Genomic DNA, 24,543 nt, shown 5'->3' with positions numbered 1-24,543 from the left:
CTCCCCTGAGTTCTGGGCCCCTGGTCCCTCCCCTGAGTCCTGGGCCCCTGGTGCTTCCCCTGAGTCCTGGGCCCCTGGTTCCTCCCCTGAGTCCTGGGCCCCTGGTGCTTCCCCTGAGTCCTGGGCCCCTGCTGCTCTGCTGTGCTTCCATCTGTGCTCCTGGTCCACCGGGGCGCACCATCTCTGCTGCTCCAGCACTAACCCTGCAAGGCGAGTCTTCCAGCTCCACCGGGGCTTCTCCTCCCCATCTGCCTTACGTGCTCACGGAGCCACCCCAACTCCCTGCCGCATGGCGTCCGAGACTGCTGACACGTGTTCTCTCGTCCTGTCAAACGTCCAGCGGCAACCCCTCCATGATGTTTCCTCGTCTCAAGGGCTATTCAGCTTATGGAACTTCCATATTTGGATACTTTTGGGTCCATATTGTTCTTCACTAGCCTTGTGCCTGAGTGGGAAGCCCTGGGCCTTCTTGGATGCTAACAGACGACTGGGTGGGAGCTGTTTATGCACCTGACAACAATACGAAGTGTAACGCCAGCCAACTTCACATTTTAATAAGTGCTTTTTAAAAAGTGGTGTTGAACTGCTAACCCTCTAGGAAGCTGCCAGAAAACGTGACCATTTATTCCCACTTACTTCCTGAGTGACAAAGCCACCACCCTGTCACCATCTGGACTTGTAAACAAATCCCGAGTCTTCTGGTGTGTTTCTGCTCTGAAATGAAGACAGGCCTGCTGACAGCGCTCCCACAAGGCCCTGCCCGGCTCCCCGAGGCCATCTGCTCAGTTGGCCCTGGTCACTAACTCCTGTCCTTCTGCCACCCGCCGCACTCCCCCACTCAAGTGACATGCGCCCGGCGGTCCCTGCCCCGAGTGTGGGAAACCCTACTTCCTTCTGCCGTTGAGACAGCGCCGTCTGGGGGACCTGAGTGTGGCAGATGCTGCTGAACGGACCCACCCCTCAGCCTGGGGGGCCCCCGGACGACTCCTCATCTCGGTGGGAAGTTCTGGCGTTGGGTTTTATTGAGATGGGCAGGAAGGCCGAGGGCACCGTGCGGTCCCAGCACGGGCAGTCACTAGCGTGTCCACGGTCTGGAGCCATGTGGCGTTGTCCATCAGCGGGAGACTTGCCCGTCGGTGAGAGCTGCTCTTTCTAGCACTTCCTGCACAGAAATACCAACCATTTCTCATATTCACCTGACCGCCAGTCAGAAAGTTACTTTCACAAAACCCAACTTGTACTTCCACATAATACACATAGTTTTTTGTTCAGAATACTATTAATCAGCATGAAGTTGGCAGTTTCTGAGTTTCTAATCCTTCTTTAGGCACAATTTTGGTTTTGACACTTTTCCTTGAACAGCGTCTTGTACACTGCAGTGTTTTAACCTGTTTTCAATGGTGACGTCCTCCGGCCCCACCAGGTGAATGTTCAAACTGAGCGTTGGTATTAATTATCCAATTACACGCGCACTTACACATACTTGCTCCTCCGTTCCAGTCTGAAGACCAGGGGGTTCCTACAGTAAGCGATTAATTAGAGCCCCCCTGTTCCAGGCGGGACCTGGTCCCCACCCCTTGATCACGAGATGTCATTAGCTGCTGGACGAGAAAACACAACGGCTCAGGGCCAGCTTAGTAATTAAAAACCAAACATTCTGTTAAATGTCCTCAGTGGAGGTTGCCCAGGCCTGGGGAAGACTCCTGCCCGTTTCCGCCTGTGTCTGCTTCTTGCAGCCCCCCAGGCACCTGCCCATTTACAAAACGCGTCTCTGTCCTCAGTGACCTTCGGGGAGCAGGGCTGTGCACAAGCACAGGTCTGGGACGCGGGCACCAGGCTTGAAAACTCTCAGCCAGAGGCTGCGCTCGCTCCAGCCAGACTGATCCTCCTGGTCACATATGCAGAGTGGCGGACGGGGGTTCTTTCCTGACACATGGTGGCCTCCTTACCTCTGACCTTGATCACGCTGGCAAGACCCAGATCCAGCAGCGGCCCTTACCATGTTGTGGGTTCTCTGCTATGGTTCCCCTTCCAGGAGTGCCCCGTTGCCCGGGAAACATGTGTGAGCAGCGAGCACGGGTCCAGAGACCTGGGAATGCTCCTTGCGGTGGGACAGCACCCCGAGAGCGGCCCCCATGATGGGTGGTGGCCACCTGCACACCTCACCCAGCGTGAGCCCCCCTCTGGAAGGGAGGTATCTCTCCCTAAGCACGTGTCGGGGGCAGGGCCCCCAGTGCGTCGCGGAGAGGTCACAGATACACAGGTTTACCAAGCACCGGGTCACGCACAAGTTGCGCTGGTGCGCTGCGGACCGGGCAGAGCCAACAGCGGACCAAGCCCCAAAACCCAAGAACCGGGGCACTGATGTCCCAGGGCACGCGGAAAGGGAGTGTGCCCTTCCTCCGCCTTCCTGTTCCATTCAGGTCCCCAACGGACGGGGACCGGTGAGGCGACGCACATGGGAGAGGGAGATCTGCTCGACTCGGTCTTCCAGAAGCACCCTGGCAGACAGGCCCAGAAAGGTGCTTTGCAGCTGCCTGCGTCTGAGGCCGCTCAGGCAGTCGGTCAGCCGCCACAAGGCTCCTGGGGCTCAGGGGCTCCCACCTTCTTTCTCAGGATGCGGCTCATCTGCGACCTGGATCCAGAGGTGAGGAGAACCGGCGTGTGGCCCAGGATGAGGCTGGTCAAAGCATTTTCAAGGACCTGCTTTGTAAATGGGCCGATGCAGTGTTTCCCACTGAGCCTGGGCCTCGTGCAAGTCTGCCCACAGGGTCTGGGATGCAGCCCTCAGCCCTCGGGTGGCTGCGGCTCTCAGTTCACTGGCTGATTCGGAGTAACAAGGGAGCTGATGCGGTCAGGAGTGCCTCCACGGTAGGCAAACCATGGTTAAAACCGAGAGCTGATGAGCCTCTGGGCGTTGGTCAGAGAGTGAGGGTCCAACGGTGCAAACATGCAGGCGGCCTCTGGAGAAGAGGGAGGGACAGAGCACGGGATCGAGGGGTGGGCCGGTTGCAGCTTCTCCTGGGCCCCTTTCTCAGCACCAAGGGACAGACTGTCTGTCCGCTTTCCAACGAGCCGCGGTCAGGAGGCGTCCAGCTCCGTGCAGACGTCCCCTTTTCACACAAAGACCATCGCATCTGCACTTCATTGGTCAAGAATTCCCAGTATCTTAAGAACAGAGTTCGTTACAAAGAATACCCCGTCCCTGAAACTCCTCTTCCAAGAGCAGAAGTGCCACAGCTTCTTTCTGTCAAGCAGTATCTCGTCCGGTTTCCACAAAGCGACGACGGAGGGCGTCCACAGATTCAGGTAAATGTCCACCCCCCCATTGTAATCCACGTTTCCACCAAAACTACACTCTTTTGTCTACTTCTATTTCCAGAGATCTTCGGCAGAAGGAGAAAGAGACGTTGGCCCTGATTTCCCGAGCAGGCCCGAGCGGGAAGACGGGCGCAGGTGCTGGCTTTCCCTCCTGCCTGTCTCTCTCCCGCTGCCCAGGGCTGGCTCGACAGGTTCTGTCGTGAGGATGGCACCAAAAACCTTGCAAGAGTCAGGTTTTCGCCACTTCCCAGCCCCCCTCGCAGGCGAGGAGACAAGCTCAGAGCCAGGAGCTGCTTCAACTCACGTGGAACACATGGGGACTCCTCTGGGAGAAGAGGCGTCTCAGAAATCATCTTTAGTTTGAAAATGTCTGAGGTCACTGCTTTTTTTTTTAAGATTTTATTATTTTTAAAAATTTATTTGTCAGACAGAGATCACAAGTAGGCAGAGAGGCAGGCAGAGAGAGAGGGGGAAGCAGGCTTCCTGCTGAGCAGAGAGCCCGATGCGGGACTCGATCCCAGGACCCTGAGATCATGACCTGAGCCGAAGGCAGAGGCTTAACCCACTGAGCCCCGCAGGTGGACAAGAGCCCTGATGTCACAGCTTTTGAGGGATAAGTGCAAATGAGGCAAGCCGAGAGGCACGCACTCGCTCCTGCCAGGGCCCGACTCCTGGGAGGCACACCAGGCAGGTGAGCCCAGCAGCCGTGGCCAAGGAAGCCCAGCATGGCCACAGACACATGCCGACACCACGGCCAGGATACAACCTGGAGCCACTGGGCGAGCCACTGGCCGCGGGGAAGGAGCTCCCTGCTGCATGCAGGAGATGAAGTCAGACGCCCGCCTGAGAATCACTGGCCGACAAGCAGACTCGCTCTCTCCTTGCTATTACAGAAAGACTATTGCAAAAATGCTGTTTGAGTCAGTGCCCCCCGCCCCCTCCCTGGTCACAGGGGGTGGAGAGGCAGCAGCAGAGTGTGGGGATCCCTTTTTCTGCAGACCCTGGGGACCTCGCAAGGAGGATGCAGGTCGGCTTAGGACCCTGTCCGGGGCACCTGTGAGAGGAGGCACCCCCTGGACCGGCAGGGTGGAGGGGGGGTCCTTTCCATTCAACTGAGATGTATCCTGAAGCAGCGCTGTGGTAGGGGTGCACCCTCCCAGGGGACAAGGGACACGTGTGCTGGGAAACGTGTGGCAGGGATGTCCCGGTACGCGCAGTCACCTAGAGCCATGAGACGGCGAACAGAGAGGCCGAGGAAGGGAGACAGTTTTCGGTGGAGACTGCTCACGGTTTCTGGTGAGGCTAGACAGACTGTCGCCGTACGGTCCAGCAAGCCCGTTTCCTGGTTTTACCCAAATAACTGAAAACCCACGTCCACACAGAAACCTGCAGAGGGATGTTTACAGCCACTTTGTTCCTAATTGCCAGACCCCGGAAGCACCCCACATGTCCCTCGGAAGGCGGGGGTCACGCACGGGGCTCCACCCAGACGACGGGGTGTCGCTCGGCACCGAGCAGAAACGAGTGCCAGCCACCGAAAGCTTGCACGCGTAGCGTAAGTGCAGGGACCGGTCTGACGAGGCGACGTCCTCCAGGCCTCCAGCTCTAAGACGCTGTGGGGAAGACGGAGCCATGGAGTCCGTGGGGACCCGTGGTGGCCGGGAGCTGGAGGGGAAGGGGGGCTGCGCGGGCCGAGCACGGACGGTCTCCAGGGCCGTCCGCAGAGTTACGGGGCACGCGTGGCCCCGTGCACTCGGGAAAGCCCGCACGCACGCGCAGCACCCAGTGAGCCCCGGTGTGAACGACGAACTTTAGTTAATGCTGATGCATCAGTGTGGGCTCATCGACTCAAGGAGGTCACACACGGACGCGAGATGTCGCAGGAGAGCAGCAGCGTGTGCGCAGGACGGGGGTAAACTGGGCCTGCTGTGATTTCTGCTCAATTTTTTCTATAAAATTAAAACTGCACTGAAAAAGTTAAGTCTACAGAATTCTAAAATACCTGAAAACATAAAAGGCTAAGATCACGAAACGGTACGAACACACAACAAACTATCCCCCTAGTGTAACTAATGCGGCACCAACGGCCACACACCCTAGAGCGGCGGGAGGAACCTCGGGAAGGTCTCCGCAGCTCCCATGTGTCACCCTGCACACCCGCCCATGCCGGCGAGCTCCCCACACAGGAGCCGGAAGCAGCAGGCCGGGTGCGGGCTCTCAGGACCTCAGGGACTTGTCTGGGGGCTGTAGGGCGCTCCAGAGGCCCGAGGATGGTCACTCACAGCAGCACCTGCCCCTCTGTGGCCACCGTGCCCAGGACAGGAGGAGCCTCCGCCTCAGACCCGCAGCCAGCAGCAGCAGTGAGCAGCCCGTGCCCTGGGGAGGGACCAGAGCTCCCACGTGCCAGGAGCGGACGGGGAACAGCCGAGGGCCCGGCAGCACCGCGAGACGAATACACTTCAGTGCTTCTGGAGACAGGCCAACCCAACGGCCTTTCTTCCTCCTTCCGTAACGCACAGTGGTCCTCCAGGATGTGGGAGGGCAGGGGACAGACAGACAGAGACTCTGGGAGGGCCCAGAAGTCACCATACACTTTTTCCGGTTCCGGTCCCTCGAGGGAGCCCCTGAATCTTGTCCCGTCACTACCCTGCGCCCAGCCCCTCCCCACCAGTGCATCCTGGTGGCCTTCCCTCCCAGGTGGCTCAGTCCCTGGGCCCCTGAAGAGTTCCCAGCTGCTCCCGCCACTCCGTGTTTCCCTCTGCCCAGCACGGCGGACTCTGCACACACGGGCACACACGGGACGGCTGGGGGGTGCCCACGGAAAGCACCTTGCTCCCTTCACCCACGAAGCAGCTACCTTGGGGCCCAGGAAGGAGTTGCCTTGAGCTCGTCCCCCGAGGGCAGGGGCAGCTGTCTGCCGGGGGGCCCTCGGCCCTCAATACACCCTTCAGCCACCACAGAACCTGGAGACCCACCTCTCCAGCTATCCGTCATACAGCCCCTTTGGGCACGCTTAATTAAGAATTTATCTCATAATCAGCGACAGCAGGACCTCACTGGAAAGTCAAAGTTTGAACTTTACAAAACAGAGTAATCGCTTGTTGAATCCCCATCAATAAATCTGTGAGCCTAGAATGATAAAACATGCCGTTCGCATGTGAAAGCTTCTAGAAATAAACAGTGAAGGAGGGGAGAGGACAGGGAGGCCAACGGGATGAAGGAGAGAGAGGAGGCGGGGGGAGGCGGGGACAGGACGAGGGATTCTCGCTCTGGGTGGGGACAGACGCACACGCACGGGGTGACTTTAACCAGCCATCGCACAGCTGTGTGGAAACAGCTCTTCCGGTCCCCGCTTGCCCAAGGGTAGCTAAGACCAAAGAGCTCCCCTTTCCATAATGAAACAAACATGCAGACACAGAAAAAACACTCCGGAGAACTGCGCCACTGGATCAAGAAACAAGTGAGAACAAGGCTTCATGCTTGAAGGTACCGGAAACGTCAACATTGTTAACGTCTGCTACCTAAGTTGCCAAACAAACGTGGCCCACGTTACAGAGGAACCCACGACTCCCAGCAGGGCTCCTTCTCCAGACTTCCCCTTGAGGCTCTGGGCCCAACTTGGGCTCCGGTCCCCCCAGCTTACCCTGTGCTCCAGGGGACCGCCCTGCTCCTGGGGTCAGTCCCTCGCCCCCCCAGCTCCGGGGCACAGGGCCCTCCTGCCAGCTGTGTCCTCTCCCAGCCCCCAGCCCGGGCTGCCGGAAGGGGCCGGGTGCCACGTTGCCCCCAGTGGCCCGTGTGCTCTGGCACCTGTCCCGGCCCGGTGCTGGTCTTCGTCAGGGCTGGCCCTGCGCTCGGAGCCAGACTCATTTTCACAAAACGACTCAAAGTGGAGGAGATGTGCGGTGGTGGCAGCCGGGAGCTGGGGGCCTGGCGCTCACAGGGCAGTCTACTTCTCCCTGCACACCCCTTAGCCTACCTCTCCCTCAGGTCCTGTGATGCAGGCCCACCGGGGTCCTTGTCGCTGTGGTCCCAGGACCCTGTCCAGAGTGATGGAGGCCATTGCTGAAGGCAAACACAAGGCTTTAGGGTGTGCGCCACAGGCTGGACATGGAGGGCTCTCAGCCCGGGACACCTGCTGCCCTCGGCGGCACAGCCACAGGGCCCCAGAGGGCCGCTCAGCAGGCGTGAAAGTCCGTCAGCTCACCACCCCCATCTGGGAGGGAACAGGTGGCTCTGGGTCACCAAGGCCCGCCTGTGGGGTGAGGGGAGGCGGGTCTACTCTGAGTCCAGGGCGGGCCTGCGGGTGTCACAGACCCTGAAGGACAGAGCCCAGAGGCCGGGGCCCGCGGACACCCGCAGAGCTCCCTGGAGGCGGGGTGCCTTGGCCGTGAGCGCCTGTGTCCCCAGGGTGGGTGGGGTGCGTCCCTGGACAGGCTCCCTGGACTTGCCTCTTGGGGCTTCTACTTCTCAGATGACCAGAGCTGGTTGGGACCACCCCCTGCGAGCTTCCGAACTGGTCTCTGTTTCCAGATGCTCTTTTACTCCTCCTCCCTCTCCCGGCCTTCCTCTGGGTCCTGCCTCCCCAGCACCTTCCAGACAGACTCTCGCTGGTCCTGGCAGCACATCCCACCCAGAGGCTGGTTCTGGGTGGACAAGGAAGCTCCGGCCGGTGAGCGGGGTGTGGTCCCGAGTGCTCCCCCTGGCCTGCAGAGGGGCCCAGTCAGCCCGGGAGGGGGCGGCACTGGCCGGGCAGGGCTGCTGACTCTGCCCCAGCCTGGGCAGTGAGAAGGCCAGCGGCCTCAGGCAGTGTGCCTCCTCCCCAGGGGCTGGCCAGGAGCAAGTGAGCGCTCACGAGCTTCTCTGAGGCCCCCCTTCTGGGTGCACGGTATCATCACAACCTTTAGTTCTTTACTACTAGCAGCTGTGATGTCGCAGTGGACGGGGGCCCGGGGTCTGCCATGTGCCCAGCGGGTGGAACGCAGGGTGCCAGGCGGGACTCAGCAGGGAACGGCCCGGCAGCTGGGCTGAGACACACCTGTCTGCCCAAACAGCAAAGGGCACCTGACCCCAGGCTGGGATGCAGGTGTGCTCCGGGGACTCCCAAGCTGGACGGAGGGGAGGCAGCTCCCCCGGTTGTCACAAAGGGTGAACCCACCACTGAGATCGCCCCCAAGCTGGACAGAGGGGAGGCAGCTCCCCCGGTTGTCACAAAGGGTGAACCCACCACTGAGATCACCCCCAAGCTGGACAGAGGGGAGGCAGCTCTGCCCCGGTTGTCACTAAGGGTGAACCCACCACTGAGATCACCCCCAAGCTGGACAGAGGGGAGGCAGCTCCCCCGGTTGTCACAAAGGGTGAACCCACCACTGAGATCGTCCCCAAGCTGGACAGAGGGGAGGCAGCTCTGCCCCGGTTGTCACAAAGGGTGAACCCACCACTGAGATCGTCCCCAAGCTGGACAGAGGGGAGGCAGCTCTGCCCCGGTTGTCACAAAGGGTGAACCCACCACTGAGATCACCCCCAAGCTGGACAGAGGGGAGGCAGCTCCCCCGGTTGTCACAAAGGGTGAACCCACCACTGAGATCACCCCCAAGCTGGACAGAGGGGAGGCAGCTCTGCCCCGGTTGTCACAAAGGGTGAACCCACCACTGAGATCGTCCCCAAGCTGGACAGAGGGGAGGCAGCTCTGCCCCGGTTGTCACTAAGGGTGAACCCACCACTGAGATCGTCCCCATGCTGGACGGAGGGGAGGCAGCTCTGCCCCGGTTGTCACTAAGGGTGAACCCACCGCTGAGATCACCCCCAAGCTGGACAGAGGGGAGGCAGCTCTGCCCCGGTTGTCACTAAGGGTGAACCCACCGCTGAGATCACCCCCAAGCTGGACAGAGGGGAGGCAGCTCTGCCCCGGTTGTCACTAAGGGTGAACCCACCACTGAGATCGCCCCCAAGCTGGACGGAGGGGAGGCAGCTCTGCCCCGGTTGTCACAAAGGGTGAACCCACCGCTGAGATCCCGGTCCTGGAGCCTTCCTTCCCACTCACTTTCAAACACAGTCTTTCAAGATAAACTCTCCTCATGGCTGGGGCCTGGGGACAAGCTTTCCTTTTGACAAAAGAAAACAAAACCCACACAATACCAGTTTTCACCTAGAGAGTGTTTTCTGTAACTTCTAAAGAACACTTCATTTCAGGGCACGAAATTCCTGACTTACATTAGGGTCCTGTTCCTGCAATCAAATGCTCAGGGTGCTCTTTCTGGAATGCGCCCCCCCCAGCCCGAGGCAAGGACACACAGGGAAGGAAGCGGAGAGCATTTAAGAAGCATCTTGTTTGGGTTCTGATCCTCTATTATTTCCCTCTATTAAAAAAGTTAACTCAAAGGATCCCCACTTACTGTGGATCCATATTTACTACAAAAACAAATGAAAATATCTAAAAGCTGCACCCCAAGGTTACCACCATCAGCATTTTGCTCTATCCCTTCACGTTGGGTTCCCCGGGAAGATCACGCCGCCCCCCCCCCGCCGCCCCCCTGCTCCCCCGCCCCCTCCTCCCAGTTCCCCTGCTGGAAAGTGTGTCTCCAGCTCCCCGGAAGACCTCTGTGGCAGAGGACGTGCAGGCCCCCTCCCCGCCCTAGCCAGGGGGGAGGTCAGCACAGCACGCGGAGTCCTCTGGGACGCGGGTCCCGGCCCACATGCACCCTCCTGCATCTGCCTTCAAGACTTACTGAGATAAAATTCATGCAACGTAAAATTCACCATTCACATGATTTTAAACTGTATGGTTCAATGGTTTTTGGTGTGTGTGTATACATACAAACACATATATTATAAATAAATTCATTTTTAGAGAGAGAGGACACGTGCGCAGGCCAGGGAGGGGCAGGGGGAGAGACAATCTCAAGCTGGCTCCCCCTGAGTGCAGAACCCATCACAGCCCCTGACCCCAGGACCCCACGGTCATGACCCGAGCTGAAGGCAGACGCTTGACAACTGAGTCCCCCAGGAGCTCCGGTCTTTAATGCATTAGCAACGTTGTGGGACCGTCACAATAATCACCCCCACCATCCCCAAAAGACACCCACGTGTTACACACCCTCCTCTCTCCATCCCTGAGCAAACACCACTTCCTGTCTCGACAGCTTTGCCAACTGAATATTCACACCACTCGGGGCTCTCGCGTCTGACCTCTTGGTGCCATGTCCCCACGACTCATCTACGCTGTAGTGACCGCGCTTGCCGCGTGGACGGGCCACGTTTCACCCCGTGGCACCACGGGCTGGGTTGTTCCCACTTCGTGGTCATGGTGAAGAACGCTGCGTGGACGTCGGGGTGGGGCTGTGTGTTCGCTTTTCTCAGGTGTTTCCCCAGGACGGAGTCAGCGGTCAGATGGAAGCTCCGTGTGTCATGTCTGAAAGTCCAGACTCTTCTCTCCAGGGGCTGCACCATCTTGGCATTTCTCCTCCTCGGCCTTCACCGGCCTTTCCCCTTTCCTTGGGTTTGTGGACCATCCATATGTCTTCTCTGGAGAAATGTCGATCCAGACCTCTCGCCCATTTCCACTTGGACTGCCTTTTTATACTCATGTGAGTGTTTGCTATGTGTCTAGATAGAAGACTCTGATATGTGACTCGGAAATATCTTCCTCCACTCTGCTGGTTGTTTTCATTTTCTTGGTAGTATCTTCTGATGCAAAAGTTTCAAATTCTGATGAAATCAATTTTACCTATTTTTGGGTCATTTTTGGTGTCCTATTTAGGAAGTCATCACTTAATCCAAAGTCATGTCCCTCTTTGCTCCCCAGGTCACTACTTCTTCTTCTTCTTCTTCTTCTTTTTTTTTTTTAATATTTTATTTATTTGTTAGAGAGAGAGAGAGAGCGCACAAGCACAGGCAGACAGAGTGGCAGCAAAGGCAGAGGGAGAAGCAGGCTCCTCACCGGGCAAGGAGCCCGATGTGGGACTTGATCCCAGGACGCTGGGATCATGACCTGAGCCAAAGGCAGCCGCTTAACCAACTGAGCCACCCAGGCGTCCCTTCCCAGGTCACTTCTAAGCAAGGCAGCCAGGGCACTAGTTCAGACGAACAGAAACACAGATAAAGCCCTGTGCTTGGGGTCTGGTCTTACAAGCTCTTTCCGTCTGCCCTGGAGCAGAGGTCCAACCCCGGACACCAGGCTGTTAGAGTAGCTGTCTGGAACCGGCACGATGTAGAAATGAACCAACCAGCTATGTGGTGTGCTCAGTCCTCATTTAAGGAATTAAGTACCATTGAGCTCAGCTACCAGGTTCCCCAAGTTCACAGGAATGTGATGTGTGCCAGGAAATGCATTGCTCTGAGACGCTGGAGAATTCTATCATGGAGGAGAGCAGAAGACGCAGACCAGACTCACTGGACCTGCCTGGAAAAAGGTGGCCTGGCTCTGGCAGATGCCCAGAGCAAAAGGGAGAGAAAGTGGGGTGCCTGGGGAGCTCAGTGAAGCGTCTGCCTTCAGCTCAAGTCATGATCCTGGGGTCCTCGGGTCGAGTCCCACATCAAGCTCCCTGCTCAGCCGGACCCTGACCCCTGGCCCTCCCTCCCTGCTCATGCTCTCTCTCAAATAAACAAATGAAATTTAAAAAAAAGTGGGGAGGGAAAGCACGAAGCAACTTTTTTTTCCCTGCTAAAAGTTTCCTCAAACAACAGATCATTCTGGAAAGCATCTCAAAGTAAAAGTTAAGTCAGCTCTGAAATAACTTGCCACGTCTACATTTTGGGGGGGGGGGTTTCTGGACTTTCAAAGCCCCTGAGAGATGCTGAAGCCCCTGTTTCCTTAGTTCTGGGCAGCCCCCGACACCCTCTGGCGATTTCAGGGTCCTGGTTACTAATGCGGCCATGGAGTGGGTGACGAGTGCATCGCTGGGTCTGATTCCATTTCATGGCTTCAGGGTACAGGGAGAATCGCCGGCCCACAGCCCAGCCCTGGGAACCGAGGGCGCGTTATCTTCCCTTCCTGAGCCCTGGCCCACATCTCCCGGGACCCTGAGCAGGGGACACAAAGAGGCTGCACACACCGTGCCTGAAGGCAGTTCAGTGCCAGGGCTGTCCTCATGCCTGCGGGGCTGCCTGGCCTTGTGCTAGGGCCAGTCCCTCAAACCCGGCATCCCTGAGGGCCACAGACAAAGGGCAGACTCGGGGGGCCAGGCAGCCACTCCTGGGGGACTCTCCTGAGGCCTCCACGGGCCACACTGGCCAAGAACACCCCTTCCTGAAAGTTGGGCCCAAACAAGAGCTTCCCAAGCTTTTCTCCAGGGTCCTCCTTGCCCTTGGAGCCAATGACCGCCTCCTTCGACTGAGGCCACCAGCACCGGGTCAGACCTGCGCCTGTGCTGGAGAGAAGACCTTGCTGAAGATCCCTTACCTTCCGCTCAGCTGTTTGCTCATGAAAACAAACCACCAACCTGCGGAGGGAGAGCTCAACCATGTGCTCTCAGAATGGGTCAGGGGTCATGTACACAAAGGGGACGTCATCCTGCCCCGTCACACTGTCACCCAGCCCCTGCCACAGTCCGGTGCCTGGTTCCCCAGACTGTCTGGTGCAGGGAGCCTGTGTGTCAAGAGTCCGTGATCCCAGAAAAACAGACCCCAGGAATGGGTTCTCATGGGGAAGTGGAGCTTCACTTGGGAACTGGCTCCAGCCTTGACCGCAGGGGAGCCGGAGACCTAGGGTGGAGGGTGGGGAGATTCAGTCCAAGACCGAAGGCCCGAGAAGCAGGAGCTCTGACGTCTGAAGGGAAGAGAGGGTCACTCCAGCTCACAGAGAGAGAAAAATCGCCCCACCCACGGGGAGGGCATCTGTGCCCTGGGTCCGCTGACACACCTGCTGGTCTGTTCTGGAGATTGCCCGAGACGCTCGTGCAGAGGAGGGGCTCTGGTCAGGGAGATGGCGCTCCCCCTCATCCCGTGAGGGACCAGGACTGCCCCCAACCACAGTTTGCCTTAACTGCCTCCTACAGTCCCTCCCACTGGGCTTAGGTCTTCACTGTGTGGAGCTGGGGTGCAGTGCCGTCCCGGCCCATGCCCATGGCCACAGCTGGCTCCCTTATTCTGCTGTCTGCCTGGGACAGACCCCTCTTAACTCCGTAGCAGTTTCAACCTCACTTAGAAGGGATGTGCCTCTGTTTCTCCATTTGACCCTAAAACCGCTCTCCCCTGAGCATCCATGTTTACCTAGAAGGGGGTGAAGCTGAGCTCTGAGCCCGCACATGGTACGCTGCTCTCCAGCCTGTTTCCCTGAAGGCTCCACAGTCCATGTATCTGATTCCAGTGTCCCCACAGCCCAGCCGCACCAGCAGCCTGCTGTGATGTTGTTCTGATAAGAGGACAGCATATCCCAAAAGGCTTCCTGGAGGAGGTGTTCGGAAGGACAGGTTGTTGTTGTTTTACCCTGAGGGTCTGTGGGAAGGAATGGCCTAGAAGCTGGAGGACACAGAGGGGCCACATGGCGTGACGAAGACAGAAGGTTGGGGGAGGGCAGAGGGACGTGGGGGCCCAAGGGACACGTCTTACAAGTGTTGGAACTCACAGTTCACCTGGAAAGAATCTAACAGAGAGAAGTACGGGAAGCAGGAGGGAAAGGCCAAAGGGACAGGAGAAGCGGATATCAGAGCGGACGATCATATGGGAAAAGAGGAAAAGCATCATCGAGGAAACCAGAGGAGGAGATGAACCATAGGGACTCTCAGTCTTAGGAAACAACCTGAGGGTTGTTGAGGGGAGGGTGTGGGGAACCGGTGGGACGGAGGGGGCGGGTTTGTGTTGTAATGAGCCCTGGGAATCAGGGACTCCTACCCTTGAAACTAACAATACATTATATGTTAATCAGCTCAATTTAAAAAATGTAAAAAACATTAAAATGAAAAAAGAAAGGTAAGAAAGCCTTCAGGTATCGTAAAGGTGGGGATTGGTTGCCAGGGAAGCCAACCATGTGCCCAGCAGGTTGGACCGTCTCCCAACCCCCACCCAGTGAGGGCAGCAGGCCTGGAGATTGAGTATAATCACCAATGGCTGATGATTTAATCAATAATAATAAAAAAGTGAAGTGTGTGCCTAAATACATCAAGTTTTTCCTAACATCTCCACCTGGAAAAATCCCACAAACAGAGAAGACACTCATGGACACACCCGATATGTTAAGTCTGAATGCAGAAAATGGGAGAATTTTCCAGAAGCAGTTATCCTCCTTATAAAGTGTATTTGCTGCTCCCATCGACACTGAGAGCACAAGGCGGCAAAGCCTCGGAGCACACGTCGTGGCTGGTCTGGGCTGCGGCCTAAAGAGGGCCGGTTCCAGGGGCCTGGGCGGGAGGAAACGGGAGGAGACTGGCAGGAAGGACTCAAAGCACAGGCCCGAGGCCCAGGCTGCCACTTCTCTTGGGTAGGCGGATCCCACTCACTGGGGGAGCCAGGCCCCAGAGCAGCTCCCCAGGGCGGAGCAAGTGTTGACAGGTGTCAGATACAGGCCGTAGGCGAACCATGATCTAAGCACGCGGCCCTGCCCCGGGCCCCAGGAGCCCAGGAAGCCGGCACAGGGTAAGTCACCGTCCAAGGCCACAGCACGTTTCGCCACTGAGGGTCAATGGTGATTTTTCTGTGTGTGGGATCTGACCAGATAGCACTGAGACTCGCAGTAAGAAACCACAGGGCACACACTTGTGAGTGGAGCCAGGGGGCTGAGCAAGGTGGGCAGACAGCGTTAAGGTGTCCTGTCCTGCTGCAGTCCCCTAGGACGTCCCCGCTGGGGAGCCTGGGCTGAGCACAGGTGATCTCCTCCACGTTAATGCTCATGTGGGTACAAACCCCAACCTTGCAGAGCCCCCGGGCCTGCCCCGGAGTCAGGGTGGTAGAGCCTGTCTGCAAGCTCCGTGGTCTGGGGGCCCCACCCCTCTCTGGGGCTGCATTTAGGCAGGAAGACTCCAGAGCCTTGGGTTCCCGGGATACTGGTAAGGCCACACACGGATTCCCCACTGGCCCTACAGGCGGCCCTGGGGCCTTTCCCACGGCAGGGACACACAGGCCCCAGCCAGCGCTGCTCCGGGAGTGGGGCTCTCTGGTCACGCCCTTCTGGAAAACCCAAGGGTCTTTATTTACAGGGAGCTCATGGCAGAAAACAGAAGTTGGCCTTGGAGAGAGGTGTCTGCGGGAAGGTGCTGGGGACTGGCTTCTCTGTGCTGCTCAGAGGGACATGGATCTGAGACAATGGGGGTGAGGGGCACCGGTTCCGGGGCCTTCTGGCCGTTCACCATGTTTTCCTTCAGCGTCTTTCCCTGAGCCAGGCCTGCCAGTGCCGCGAACAGGGCAGTGTCTTCTCTTCCCTCCCTGTCCTCGGCCCCAATGCTTCCTGGTCCCCAAAGAGCCTTCAAGGTTCACATTGCTTGCCCTCCCCCTGGGAAGGTGTGGTAGACCCAGAAGCCAAAGGAAGAGTCCAGTCTGGGCCGACTGTTCAGTAAGAACATGCAGAGTCAAGGGAAAGAGGCAACCACCCAATTGCCTACATTTTTGCAGAAGCCACAGCGGCTGATTACAGAGCCCCACTTGGAACTGGCTGTTCCTGCCTCAAGCCCATGTGGGAGAATTTCTCGCCAAACCTCGAGGCGTCCAGCCCACGGGCCTCTGAAAGGGAGGCCTGCAGGAGGACTAGGGCCACGTTTGTTAAGTGGAGGGGAATGTGTTGACACGGTAATCCCTGGGAGCTGGGAGCACTCAGGTGTGTCTCAGGGAAGCAGCCGAGACCACAGCTGGGCTGGGGCGGGATGACATCATTCAGGCACAGGCCTCAAGCTGCAGCAACACGCCCCGGCCTGGTCGCCCAGCGCAGGGGGATTCCTCTCCTCGCCAGGGCTGTGTCCTGCTGTTAGTCGTAGCCCCAACACCCCCTGCCAAGGGCCACAGGCCCTGTGCTTCCCCTCCACTGTCCACAGAGACGGGTATGGCTCTGGTCTCCTCAGTGGCTGTGCTGGCCACAGCTCCCAGCAGGGCTTAGATCTAGGGGGAAGCCAGCCAGCAGCAGGGAGCCGAGCCTGGGTTGGTTGTGGGGTGGCTGGAGAGGAGCGCAGGGCGCCCCAGGGGCTTGGGGTTCAACGCGGCTGCGGCCCCAAAGGGCGGCCTCTGCTTCCCCCTCAAGGCCACGCTTTCCCACTGGGTAAACAAGTCCAGGGCCAAACACCAACGCAGGATCGCCCTGCGTGTTCAGTGGCGGAAGTCCAGTGGTCTTGCTACCACAGGGTGTATGCCTTTGGGAGCCTGCCAAGCCCAGGTGCTACCCGGTTAGAGCCCAGGCTGGGACAACACAGATTCTGAAACAATGTTACACACGGCGAGTTAGGGTTAGGAATGCGGCTCTGACGCAGATGCTCCCACGGTCAGAGTGGAGGCAGGTTTCCTGGCCCCCACCTAACAACCCTGGGACAAACCAGGTCAGGGCCGGGCTGGCTGTCTCCCTGTGGATGGGGGCCGATGTCTGAGCACAGTGCCTGCTGTGACTTCGGCAGGGACAGATGTCATGCTTGAGAAGGGAGAGTGCAGAGCCCATGCGTAAGGGACCCGAAGGCCCAGGGTGGTGGTCCCACAATCTGGGCTTTGGGAGGTATGGTCCCAGCTGGCCCACTGGTCTCCTGCTCCTGTGCAGGGAGCCCCTGGTGGGGTGTGGGGCGGACCTGCAGGGAGGTACAGGGGGCAGCAGGCCGCCTGGGCCCTGCTCAGCTCTCTACCCGGGGAACAGGGCTCTGGCCTCACATGGGCTCCCCAGGGGTCCAGAGAGTGGGAGGAACCCCTGTGCCACACCGCCGTCTGTTCCAGGGCCACCCAGGCCTGGCCGGGCGCTCTCCAGAGACACAGACGCTGGGCCCTTGGGACACGGAGTGGGCCAGCCTCCCCAGCACACGATGTCCCTGTCCTCCTCCAGCGGCCCTGTGAGGCTCACGTGCAGCAGAGCCTGCGGCCGAGGTTCCACCTCATTTCTGCAGCCTCCTGCCTCCGCCGTGCTGCACTGACGGGTGCTGTGTGGTGGGGACTCTTGGTCTCTGTAAGAGCAAGACCGGGCTAGTTTTAGCTCTGGCCTGTCCCCCAGCACAGCGGCATGTGCCTGAGACCTGGGGCCGGGCCTCTCCCGGGGAAGCAAGCCCCTCGGCAGCCAGCCTAGCCCTAGCCTCCCCACGGCACGCAGAATGACATCCAGGGGAAATGTGATGAGGGGACACCTGTGGTTGTCACAGTGAGGGGTGCCAACCAACAGACCACAAGGCACAGAACTGTGCCTCCTCAGGAGTCAGGAGTACTCAGGGGGCAGTGCCTGACACACACACACTCCTGGGGCTAGAGTGCGGCCCCCGCAGACACAGCTGCCCAGAGGCTGGCCTGAGCCCAGGGGAGGTGCTGCTATGTGCACCAGGGCCCTGTGGGGATGGCGTGGGCCCACAGCACCCACGTGGGGCTGGGCCACTCTGAGGGCCCCATGCAGGCGGGCACTCTGGGTCCTGCAGGGGCAGCCCCTTCGGGACTTGGTGTGGGCTTCAGCTTTGGGGTGTCACGGGCTCAAGTCCTCACCCTGGCTATGTCCTGCATGTACCCGAGGAGGACGGCCTGCCAGGGCCCCAGGGAACTGGGTGAAATGCTGCTGTGAGCCCCAGGGAGCCCACAGGCCGCCGCGGAAGGTCTCCACTACCTCTCTCTGCTCCCAAAGAGCATGTGAGCACACCCCCTTTCCCTAAATTCCACAGTGTCCGACCTGAACCACACCTGGAGATGCTCCCTCCTCCCCCTGCACACCCAGCACCGCCTCTGGCGGCTGGCGCGCGGAGGCCCGTCTCAGGCTGGGCAGGAACTACAGGCCACACGCCGGGCCAGGGCCAGAAGATCGGACAGGCTACCGCGGGCGCTGGAGATACCAAGTTGTGGGGTGGGAGGTGGGAAGCAGGCAGCCTGTCCTGACAGTCCTCCCCCAAGTCAGGACGTCCCCATGATGGTGGAACCTGCGACAGCGTTGCCACCACAGGATACGTGTGAGCTCGGCCAGAAATGGGCCGGCCTGCACGCGGTCCACGAAGCATGGGCCGGCTTCGGCCAGGGACAGGTGTGGGCGTGGCTGGCCTCTGCCCTGGCTGGCGTGTGGGAGTCCCATGACACACAGTGGGACATGCACACCTGGGCAGGAGGCCGCCTTCAGGACAGCCCGGAGCCTGGAGCCTCTGTGAGCACGGACCCCCAGCCACCCTGCTTCTGACGGGGGTCCCAGAGCACCTGCTGAGTATCCCGGAGAGGCTCCCTTCTCTCACCCTGGTGTTCTCACTGGGGTCGGACCAGGGCCCAGGCCCACAGCAGGACAGGGCAGGAGCTTGGGCCGTTCTCCTTGTTCTGGTGTGGCCTCTATTGGGAGCTGCCTTCTGCCCTTGGCCTTCCTTCCTGTCTGGTCTCCCCCACCCCGGGTGGAACAAATGCGCAAAGCAAGCCCTGGGGGAGCACTGGGGTTGTGCTGGGTGTGCCCGTCTGTGAAGCTGTCCAGGGAGGGGGACCTGCCATCTAAGCAGGCCGTGTGCACGCTGCAGGGGGGAGGCCCACATGCAGCCCGGAGCTCTCACACACCCCTGTGTGCCTCCCCCATCCTCACCCACGCTAGGAGGGAAACTGGGGTGGGAGGTCCTTCTGTATCCACACCGTGACGCTGGCCTTGACCCTGCATGGCTGCGTCCCTCCCGCAACACCTGGGCCCCTCGGAGCCCGTGCAGAGCAGCTCCGAGAAATAGCAGCCCTGCTTCCCATTCCCGCTTGCCCTGGAGGAAAGGGCCAGGGGCCAGAGGCAGAGGAGCTATGGGTTCCGGATCCACACTTGGACATAATATACACATGGGTTTGTTGGCAGGACAGGCAGTCGGTAAGATGTGGCGCTGAGGACTTTCCGGGAAACCAGATGTGAATGAGCGTGGGGCAAAGCCATGGGTCCCCAAAGGTTCCCATAAAAACTAAGGCGAACAAGAGCCAGCATCCTTTGGACAATTCTCATGGGGCTGCGGGCATGGGACAGCGACCCCAGGGAAGCCCCACTCACACACAAACCCCGAGATCCTGTGCCCCGTCCCCGTGCTGTGAATCACACACAGGAATCCGCGCTCTTCCGCAGACATTCCTTTGGCTTAGCTCCCGCTGGTGCCCAGGCCGCAGAAGCCGAATTTAGCAAACCAGTCACAGTGAGCTTTCTGTATCAAAACCAGCCTCGATGACTCCTTACATAACTTTTAAGTAAAAAAGAAAAGAAAATACCCCCCCACACCCCAAATCAAACTCCTGTAAATAAAGCTATGGAATAAAGTTAAAGTTCTCCAAGTCAGGAAATCCGCTCACACATCCTGGTCTGAGCTGAGCACACAGAGGACAGCACCACAGGTGCAGACTCGGACTCAAGCTCTAACCCCAGGGGCGTCAACACTCAGAGCTTTAACTCCTGCTTTTATGGTCATGTTTTGGGTAAACATTAGTGCCTGTAGCTCTGTCTTCCTTGGTCATTTTATTTCTCAAACAAGATGAAATCAAGAGACTGCCCCCAGGGCATTGAGTCCCTGAATAAGGAAGAAACGCTAGGTGTGCAGCCAGATGAGCCCACAGTGCTCCCCACTCCAGCTCAGAACAGAACAAGGATGCCCCACGGTGGTTTCTAGCAGGCGGGTAGCTGAGAAAGGACCGAAGCAGCACGGGACGGGAAAGTGACCCTAACCCTCAAGCTGGGCTTCTGGGCCACGTGGAGAGTGCGGGTCTACCCGTCTGAGAGCAGCCGGAATGAACGGAACCCACACGTCCGCAGACGCTTGTTCGCAAATGTTCACGGCAGCTGGAAGGTGGGACCCCCCACGTGTCCATCAGCTAAGGAATGGACAAACAGACTGGCCCATCCACACAACGGAACGTACGGAACGGAACGTACCCGCCACAGAAGGACCGTGGCACGGACATGCAGGGCCACGCGGCTCCCCCGGAGGAACACGGTGGGGAGGGGAAGCCACCGTCACAAAAGCCCACAGGGTGCAAGACTCCAGTAACGTGCTCCGCCCAGGACAGGCCAACCTGCAGACAGAGCGCGGGCTGGGGCTCTCGGGGCTGGCAGGACGACAGAACAGCTGCAGAGCCTGTTTTGGGGTGAGAAGAGGTGTCCTGCTGACCTGCTCGAGGTCGCCCCGCTGTGTGAACATCCTGAAAGCCACTGACTTGCACCTTTGAAAGCGGTAAGTTCTGTGATACATAAGTTACACCTCAGTAGCGTCTTTATTCAACAACCTGTACTGAGAGATGAGACAGTCCCTTCCTGCTCTGGGGACCGCAGGCCCCACTGGCCTAACAGGGCGTCCTCCCCCGCTGCGGCCTGGGCAGGGCGCCTCCTGGCCATACGAGATTGCCAGTGATGCTGACGCTCCCCGAGTGGTCATCTCTGGTCCTTCCCAAGTGGACAACAGTCACTGCTACTGAGTCACACCACGGGACCCAGCGCAGGCTATGTGCCGCCCGGGGCACGCTTGTGTCTCCATTTCCACACACGCCTCCCGTCCCCGGAATGAGGGTCTCGTGGGAACAGGGACGGGGCTGCCAGCCCGGACGGCAGCACGGGGGCGTCTCTGCCACCTCAGCAGACATCCCCTGTGATGAAGGGGCAGAATAGGAGCTCTGCTTCCTTCAGACTCTTCCATCCCAGCCTGTGTGGGTCTCGGGGGCAATGGGGAAGACAATAGGGTTTGCGGAGGAGATCCCAAATCCTGCCGTTAGTTTCTGTCCCCAGGAGACAGGTGAGCAGCAGGACGGACCCCTGTTGGCACTGCTTGGGGGATGTTCGAACACTGGATCTTGCTTCTCAGTCATCTGCCAATATTGTGGTAACACAAGGGCACGTCTATCAGACAAGCCAGGAGGAGCACGATGATCCCCATTTTGCACACGGCAGAAACCCAGGAGCTACAGCAAGAGACCAGAACGAGGTGCAGAGAACAAGAGACGAGCTGCCTTGGCGACCATCACTCGGTGACATGGTGCCCCGGCAAGCCCCAAGAGCCTGTGCCCCTCCTCAGGCCCGCAGGGAGCAGCTCCACTCAGCAGGCGAGACCCCACCTCCCGGTGGCCGGGCTCCCGTGGGTCAGAACCACGGTCTAGTTCTCTGGGCGGCAGCCAGAGGCACGAGCAGGATCTCAGCGACGAGCCGTCCGCCGGCGCTGTGAAGACAGAGGCTCGGCCGAGAGGCTGAACCCGGATGTCCTGGCTGGGCTTGCTCTGGGGACTTCCTGTCGCCATTGGCACCTGGTTCTGGGGCTGTGGGCACCCTGCAGACACTCAGAATTGGATGAGGCTGCACGGGAGCCTACACCAGGCCAGCTCACTCCCTCTCAGGGGCTGCTCGGACCCAAGGAAACAGCTGCTTCCGAACTGTCACTAGAAAATCACCCGGCTGGAAGGTCCTGCCTGCTTCGGCTGTGCAGCCGACGGCTTCCGGCAATGACCCGGGCTAGGGGAGGTCTAGTGGGAGCTGGTCCGCTTCGCTGGGTGAGTAACGAGGTACCTCGGGCCCACAGGGGCAAACGCATGGAGTTTCTACTCACGGGGCCAGGGACAGTCCCAGAAGGTGTTTTAATTTTCAACAGGAAGTTAGGATTTGGGAAGTCAGAAGTTAGGAAGGAGTGATTTAAAAACAAATATTAATTAAAGTAAACGAACTTTGTCTTTCCTATCTTGCTGAACGTACAGCTAGTTACCTGAACGTCGGGCCATCCTGATGCAGTCACTCCAGACACAACCAGAGACCCTGGGTCCCAACAGGGCACATGTGCACGCACACACGTGCACATGCAGGCCCGGGGACCAGCTGTGGCAGGGGTGTGGCTCGCTCGCACTCAGGGAGGTCCTGGGGTGCCTGCACCCCTCCTCCTGCACCCACAGCCCTGCCCCACCTGCCCGAGAGGCCACGGGGAGAGGAAGGAGCGTGGCCGTCCCTCATGACGCCCCCCGGTGCGCTGTCCTGCGAGGTCTGATGGGTGAGGACGCTAAGGTACGGGAGAAACGAGAGCCACCCAGGGTTGTGTGGCTCCGGGCTGAGAGGCTGGGGCTCCCCTTTGCCTCCGAGGACCATGGCTGGGCCAGGAGGTGGAGGACAGGCGTTCCCAGGGAGCGAGACTCAGAAAAACTCGCGTTCTGGCAGCTGACCTCAGACAAGAGACCTCACAAAAGGTACCAGAACCCGAAGCGGGGATCCTGGACTCCGTCTGTCCCTCCCCCTGCAGAGGGCTGCTGTCTCACAGAGCACTGTCTGATCCTACACCCGACCCAGACTCAGCAACCACAGAGAAGTGGGTGTGCGGGCTCCCACGGCCTCTGGGCCCCGGCTGGACTGGCACAACTTGGGGGCACCAGGACACAGAGCTGGACATGTGACCCCCAGCCCGGCTGGGACACCACCCTCCGGAGCTCCGTTCCAACCAGGGCAGGTAAAGGGCCGCTGGCCTGTGGTCAGTGGGGATAGGGACCGAGAGCACGGTCTGGCCCCCCAGGACCACCAAACCCTGCTGGGGGCTGAAGTGGCTCCCGTCTGGCCCCTGCCCCTCTCCAAGAAGGAGCACCCTGTTTTCCACCCCTCACGCTGAAATCTGGTTTGTGGTGGCGGAGAAAGGAGCTGGGAAAACCGAAAGGAAAGAAGAAACCCGTCTCCGGTGAGAGGGCGGGACAGGCTTCCTACAGCCTCTCCGAGCCCGGCTCAGGAGGAGAATGGCGTCCATGCTGGGACCGCCAGGGCTGAGAGCCTGCTTATCGGACACCCGTCCAGGCCTGGCGGGGCAGTCCCGGGAGTCAGGGCTGCGTGCCGTTGCGCCCCCGCAGATCGTGGAGCGGGGGAGGGGGGCGGGGATCCGTGTCAGGTGCTCTGCTGCGCTGCGCCAAGCGCTCCCCCTTCACCTTCTCTGAGATGCCACCAAAAGCCTCACAGGGTCACCATGTCCATGGAGGAGTGGGGCTGTCCCCGCGTCCTCCCTCTGGGCCTGGCTGCTGTATTTACAGGACACGGTGGCAGTTACCAGAGACAAGAGCTATAATCCAAAGGGCCCAGAATAGCCACTGGCAGGGAAGCCTGTACTTAGGGCGGACCTCCTCTGTGCTTCTCGTGGCCGGGGTCCCACGGCCCAGGCTTGGCTGGCGCGCCGGCCGACCAACCTCCTTCCGCTCGAAGAAGATGACAGGAACCCCAGGGAGGCCAGTGGGCAAAGCCCCCACCAAGGCCCAGCCCTCCTCAATACAGCCCCTGCGCCAACGCCTCTGTTCCTCCCAGACAGTCCCTGGCGTCCTCCCCCACGCCCCCGCACGCAAATACGAGCAGGACCCCAGCACCCCCGCTCGGCACCCCGTCCTCACTGTGCTCAGGGTACAGCCCCTGCCCGCACCCTTTCCTGCAGAGACGCGGCTTCCCGGGGGTCCCCTCTCACCTCTGTCTCCTTCTGGGGGGACAAAGCACCAAGAACCCAGCTGGAGTTAAAGGACTGCCCCTGGCTCCGAGCCAGACGCTCTGCTGCTTCCGGAGATGTTTCCAACGGCTGGACTGACATCACTCGCGGCGCGGTGTATCTCCCAGAATGCTCCCCGTGGGCAAATCGACAGCTCCCGGTGCCTTCGCCTAGCTGTGTGACCAGCACCACTACTGCCGAATTCCAGAACATTCCGTCACCCGAAAGGAAACCCCAGACCCAGAGCCACTCTCCCTCTCCACCCAAGGTTGTGGTTTGCGCTGTTTCATGTAGGTTTTGTGTCTAGAGTCTCTTTATGGAAAAATGAGCAAATGCGGATGCAGACTCTCGCCCTCTCGTTCTACCCCAGACGGGAATGGGGCACACATGCTCCTCCATATCCACTGTCTTCCACTTACTACGTCTTGAAGACCCTGGATTTTAAGCACAGAACTCGTCATCTTCCTGGCATTTCCGAGACACTGTCCCAGCACAGGAGCAGCCACTGGGGCCGGGACACTCCTTGGGTCCCGGGTAGGTCACCCACGGTGGGCAGAGCTCTGCAGGCCGGAACCACCCTGTGTGTCCGCTGGCCATCCAGATGTCACCGTCTGAAGGAGTGTGCTGCCCTGGCCACTTCCTGATGTTTCCGCCTCGGGCGAGAGGGAACTCTGACCCACAGGCCATCCCTCGGCTTCACCCACAACTCGGGCTGTGGGTGGACGCGCCA

At 59.4% G+C, this 24,543-nt stretch overlaps 1 protein-coding gene and 1 long non-coding RNA gene across 2 annotated transcripts in view; both read right to left on the bottom strand.

Moving 5' to 3' along the window:
• PARD6G (par-6 family cell polarity regulator gamma) overlaps positions 1 to 24,543 on the bottom strand; it is a 78,562-nt gene that overhangs the window by 17,626 nt on the left and 36,393 nt on the right. The gene's annotated exons all lie outside the window — the stretch shown is intronic.
• On the bottom strand, positions 10,305 to 11,113 carry LOC309848435. The gene is made up of 2 exons (XR_014303044.1): positions 10,882 to 11,113; positions 10,305 to 10,837 (listed from the first exon to the last, which is right to left on the bottom strand). It is a non-coding gene; the product is annotated as an uncharacterized lncRNA (long non-coding RNA).

Source organism: Mustela nivalis (genome assembly GCF_964662115.1).
Source record: "Mustela nivalis genome assembly, chromosome: 14".
Lineage (NCBI taxonomy): Eukaryota > Metazoa > Chordata > Mammalia > Carnivora > Mustelidae > Mustela > Mustela nivalis.
Note: the sequence above shows the minus strand (reverse complement) of the source record. Positions and strands in the feature narration are given on the sequence as shown.